We start from the raw sequence: 6,425 nt of genomic DNA on the forward strand, positions 1-6,425 counted from the left end.
ATTTCTATTTTTATCTGCCCTCTTCTCTTTGAAAGCACTTGGAATATGCCTAGTCTAAATTGAGATGGGGTGTAAATACTATATCTCAAAAAACTTAATGCAAAAGAAAATGTAAAGTAGCTTTTTTATTACATGTTGAAATGATACTATTTTGAATATATTAAATAAAATATTTTTTCAAAGTTAAGTCTCACTTCTCTGATTTTGTGTGTGTGTGTGTGTGTGTGTGTGTGTTTTCTTCAGACAAGGTTTTTCTATATAGCCTCAGTCTTGTAAGTGCTGGGATGACAAGCATGTCCACTTAGTTCTTCCCTTCCCTTCCCTCCTCTTCCCTTCCCATCTCCTTTCCTTCTCTTTTCTCTTTGTTTTCTGGTACCAGGGTTTGAACTCAAGGCTATTGGCATTCTACTACTTGTCCCATGCCTGTAGATCAACTGTTTGCTGATTAATTGGAGATACAATCTTATGGACTGGGGGGGGCGGGGCTGGGAATATGGCCTAGTGGCAAGAGAGCTTGCCTTGTATACATGAGGCCCTGGGTTCGATTCCCCAGCACTACATATACAGAAAATGGCCAGAAGTGGCGCTGTGGCTCAAGTGGCAGAGTGCTAGCCTTGAGCGGGAAGAAGCCAGGGACAGTGCTCAGGCCCTGAGTCCAAGGCCCAGGACTGGCAAAAAACAAAACAAAACAAAACAAAAAATAATCTTGTGGACTTTTCCTGTATTATCTAGCTTCTATCCAAGATCCTCTGGATCCCAGACTCCTGAATAGCTAGGAATACAGGCATGAGGCACAAGCTCCTGGCCCTTGTTTCTTCCTTTGAAATATGTTTACTATAAAATTTTAAATTACATATGTAACTACATATTTCTACTAGGGGAATGATTCCAAGACATTTCATTAGTTTATTTCAGGCTGTAATATTTGGAAGGTCTTGACAGTGTTCTGTAGTCATGTATAACATGTTAGGTTCTCAGAGAATCCTGAAATGGAGTCAGGAATCCTTTGGGAAAGAACACTTGTGAGAGAAAGTGGGGAGAAAGACAGAGAGTGAAAGGGGAGTCATCAGCCTGAAAGGTAGGCTTGACAAGTGACTGTAAGACAAATAGGCAGCTCTGTAGCAAATATTGTTCTTTAATTTTTTTGTCTAACATGGGGCTTGAACTCAGGGCCCAGGCACTGTCCCTGAGCTCTTTTGCTCAAGGCTAGTGCTCTATACCACTTTGAGCCACAGTTCTACTTGTGGTTTTCTAGTGGTTCATTGGAGATAAGAGTCTCACAGACTTTCCTGCCCAGGCTGGCTTTGAACTGTAATCCTCAGATCTCAGCTTCTTGAATAGCTAGGATTACAGGTATGAGCCACAAGTGCCTGACTAAATATTGTTCTTTATAGGTACAGATATTGTTCTTTGTGGGCAGAAATGGCCAAGATTTTGTATCATTGCCTCAATCATTGGTTGAGGGCTCACTTAGTTTGTTTGTGATGCTTTCAGAGAATAGAGAATACTATCCTGGGTAATTCTTTTTTTTTTTTTTTTGCCAGTCCTGGGGCTTGAACTCAGGGCCTGGGCACTGTCTCTGACCTTATTTTGCTCAAGGATAGCACTCTACTACTTGAGCCACAAAGCCACTTCTGGCTTTTTCTGTTTATGTGGTACTGAGAAATTGAACCCAGGGCTTCATGTATGCTAGACAAACACTCTACCACTAAGGCACATTCCTAGCCTTATCCTGGGTAATTCTTAGACAATAGAAACTATTTCTCACAATTCTGGAGGCTGAGATCCAAGATCAATGCACTGGTATCAGAGTCTGGTGAGGGATGCTGTCTGCTTTCAATGTGGCACCTGTTGGCATTTTCTCAAATGGCAGAAGAGTGGAAGGGCCCCAATGCCATGTAAAGGCTCTTCTAACAACACAAATCCCACTAACTAGGTCTCTACCCATGACTTAGTCACATGACAGTGCTCCACCTCTCACTTTGCTGATTAACTTCCAAGATGAATGGTAGAGGGAACATATTCAGAACTTGAGAGGAGCTGTTCCAGGAAGAACAGGCCCTCCACTTGAAGGCTGAACAGAACTGAAAGGAGGTCATCATCTGGCTACACTACTTACCTGGATAGGGAGTTCTTTCTTGAAGGGGGCTCTGTGCAGAACATCCCACACACACTTTTTTGTGTGCTGGGTCTTGGGCCTTGAACTCACTCAGAGCCTGGGCTCTGTCCCTAAGCGTTTTTGCTCAAGGTTAGTGTTCTACCACTTGGTCGAAAGCTTCACTTCCTGCTTTTTGGTGGTAAATTGTAGATAAGAGTCTTAGGAACATTTTTGCCCAAGCTGAATTCTAACTGTGATCCTCAGATCTCATCTTCCTGATTAGCTAGGATTACAGGTGTGAGTCACCAGAGCCTGGCCACTTTATGTTTAAAAAAATCTCTTTGAAAAAAATCCCTTAGATTGCAAATAATTTGTTTTTGCTATTTTATTAATAATAGTGTTAACGACTCATAGGATTGCCAACTTAACTGACCTATCTTAGCTATCTTGGGCGGAAAGTATTTTCTATTACTACCCAATTTACCCAACAATTGTTCAAAAGATAGCTAAAAATGTCTTTTTTTTTTTTTTTTTTTTTGCCAGTCCTGGGCCTTGGACTCAGGGCCTGAGCACTGTCCCTGGCTTCTTTTTGCTCAAGGCTAGCACTCTGCCACTTGAGCCACAGCGCCACCTCTGGCTCTTTTCTATATATGTGGTGCTGGGGAATCAAACCCCAGGCTTCATGTATATGAGGCAAGCACCTTGTCACTAGGCCATATTCCCAGCCCTAAAAATGTCATCTTTGAACCCAGTTTAATAATAAATCTAATGTATACAATTACTATATCGATTTTAAAGCAAGAAACTAAAGCAATGTAACTTTTCTGAAACACTGAAGACATACACCCAGATTTCTAACTAGGAATAGAAGTAGAGGACTGAGAAGAAATATAAGATAAAATATTTTTTAAACTTTTATCAATTCTTTATTGATAAGAGTAGATCTCTTGCAAATAATATTTTCTAAGAAACTTTCTGTGTTGGTCAAATTAATAACTTGTCTCCTGTACGATATCTGGACATCTTTCTTTCTGACCCAACTTGTGGGCATCCAACTGGCCTGCCTGCTGCCCATGACCACCATTCTGACAGTAAGTTCCCCAATAAATCACACTCTCTGCCATCCTAGATCTGTCAGGCTGTCTTTCTTCAGCCTTATATCTTTGTCCTCATATACTGGTACCAAACTATACAAGAATAGTATAAATTTATAGATATACTTTCCATGTCTTCTCACCCTCTGCATGTCCTGGGTATTTTTATTTTTACTTTTTTTTTTATGCCAGTACTGAGGTTTGAACTCAGACAATGGCACTGTCCCTTAACTTTTACACTCAAGGCTGACACTCTACTACTTGAAGCACTGTGGGATTTTTTTTGGGGGGGGGGAAGGGAATGGTTTAATTGGAGGTAAGAGTCTCACAGACTTTCCTGCCTGGGCTGGCTTTGAACTGTGATCCTCAGATCTCAGCCTCTTGAGTAGTAGGATTACAGGCGTATGCCATCAATGCTAAGCTTGTCCTGAGGAATTTGCTTGAGGTTAAATGGCCTAAATCTCAACATACAACTTTCTATCTCAAAGGCACAGTTTTACTTATACATCTAGCACCAAATTATCTATTCACCTATTATCTATTTTTAGATCTTTAAAAAATTAATTTATAATAGCATTCAATAAATAATGCAATTTCAATAAAATTTCACATTTCTATATAACTATTTAGCCACATCTAAAGTAAAGCATATTTCCAGTACCTCCTAGGCAGAACCACACAGAAATAACCACCATTCATTCAAATAGAGTCACAGAGTTATGTATTCTTTTGATCAGCTTCTTTAACTTGCCATTATGTTTTTGAGATATACCTATGTTTTTGAATGTATGTTTTTTAGTGTATCAGTGTTTCATTCCTTTAAAAATTATTGTAAAATATTAAATTGTTTAAGTATTGAATCATTTGTTTACTCACCCTATTCTTTTTTTTTAATGGTCAGTCATGGGGCTTGAACTCTGGGCCTGGGCACTGTCCCTGAGCTCTTCAGCTCAAGGCTAGTGCTCTACCACTTGAGCCACAGCACCACTTCCTATTCATCCTATTCTTGATGAACATTTGGTTGTTTCCTGTTTTTCACTATTAAGAAATAAAGTTAAGAAGCCAGGGACAGTGCTCAGGCCCTGAGTCCAAGCCCCAGGACTGGCCAAAAAAGAAATAAAGTTGATAATAGTATATTTAAAGAAAAGTTATCAGGGCTGGGGATATGGCCTAGTGGCAAGAGTGCTTGCTTGCCTCGTATACATGAGGCCCTGGGTTCGATTCCCCAGCACCACATATACAGAAAATGGCCAGAAGTGGCGCTGTGGCTCAAGTGGCAGAATGCTAGCCTTGAGCAAGAAAAAGCCAGGGACAGTGCTCAGACCCTGAGTCCAAGCCCCAGGACTGGCCAAAAAAAAAAAAAAAAGTATCCTCTCCTAAGAGTATACTTAGGAGAGAATCACAAAGGCACAAATGCGTAAGTGCCTCTTCATATTTATATAAAATAATATATAGGGCTGGGAATGTGGCTTAGTGGTAGAGTACTTGCCTAGCATGCATGAAACCCTGGGTTTGATTCCTCAGCACCACATAAACAAAAAAAGCCATAAGTGGTGCTGTTTTCTTTTGTCTAGTTCATCTGTCTTTGGGAGGGTAAGGGGACAGAAATGGAGGGACAAAGGGTGAACAAATGCAGCAGTGGTACCCCGTAGAGATTATGTTAAAAATGAACTATACAACTTGTGGGTGGGAATGGGATGAAAAAACTGAGAGTGAGGGAAAAGGTGACATTGTCCCAAAAGAAATTTACTCTTTACCTGACATATGTAACTGTAACCCCTATGTACACTACTTTTATAATAACATTTTTTTTTAAAAAAGAAGCTGGAACTGGAGGCACAGCTTGAGTGAAAAAGCCAAGTGAGATCTCTAGACCTGGAGTTCAAGCCCAAGTTCTGGCATAAAAGTAGGCAATAAATAAATAAAAGTAAAGATATTGGGCTGAAAATATATCTCAATGGTACAGCATCTGCTAAGCATGTGCAAGGCCCTGAGTTTGATCTCCAGCACTGCAGAACAAAACAAACAAAATCCACATGTTAATCAATTTGATCTAGCTGTCTTATGATGCATTCAGATATCAAATCATCATGTTGTATGCAATAAATATATATAAATTTTGGTCAATTGCAAAAATTAATTAAACAAGCCTACTGTGAACAATCATGACTTTGTGAGAAAATACTTTGCTTTTCAGATAATTTCATCTACATCTTTTCTAAGCTTCATAAAATGTAGGGTATTTGTCAGGTAAGGGCCTGGTACATGTAGGTGTGAGTAGAAGGTTAAAAATAGTAAGTATCACTACCCATTTGAAAGATGAGGCCACCTTTCTTTCTTTTTTTCATTTAAATGAGACTTGATACCACCTTTATAATCACTTTGGTGTCTTGTCCAAGTGCCATAGTTAGTTTGTGATAGATTGTCAAAGAGTAGGACTCCTGGGGCTTTTTTAGGGTAGGATGAAATGGAAGATCTCATTGATATAGGCTGAAATTATAAGGAGGGGAGGGAAAGGATGACAGGCTGGTAGAGATAAGATTGAAGGCTCAATGTACATGACTTTCAGGATGCTGACACAACCTCTCAGGCCATGCATCATTTTAATCTTGCTACTCAAGATGTGGGTCCCTGGATCAACAGCTTGTTCCACTTCAGACTGTATCCCAAACAAATGTTAACAAGATTCCCTTGTCACACACACACACGCACACACACACTATAATATATGCTGGAGTTTGAGAAACCCTACACTATAACAGGATATATGCTTTCTGTCATTTTCCAGGGTGTAGCTTTGTTATTTATTTCCTGGTCCTCTTTGCATTTCATTCTTCAGAAAGAGTATTGTCCCACTGTTCTCTCTCCCTCTTCGCTCTCAACTGTGCATATTTCACAGTTTTTCATAAACGTGCAGGATTTGGCATGTCTTAGCTGCCCCTATACTCTGATGGGAGTCTGAGAAGCTAATAATCCAAGGGATCTGAGGAAGGGAGAAGTTTTAAGTTCTCCCTTCCACGTATTAGATTCCCAGGGGGAGTTATGTTCTCATTAAGCTTTCTGCAACTCTGAAGTTCAAAACTATGCTTTGAAGCTGTGTGGTGTATGTCTGCAATTCCAGCACTCAAGAGGCTGATACAGAAGGATCAAGAGTTTAACACCAGCCCAGATTATGCCATGAAACCTTGTCTAACAACAACAAACCCTCAGACACAGCTGGTGCTGGTGGTTCA

Source organism: Perognathus longimembris, chromosome 10, assembly GCF_023159225.1.
Source record: "Perognathus longimembris pacificus isolate PPM17 chromosome 10, ASM2315922v1, whole genome shotgun sequence".
NCBI classification, from domain to species: Eukaryota; Metazoa; Chordata; class Mammalia; order Rodentia; family Heteromyidae; genus Perognathus; species Perognathus longimembris.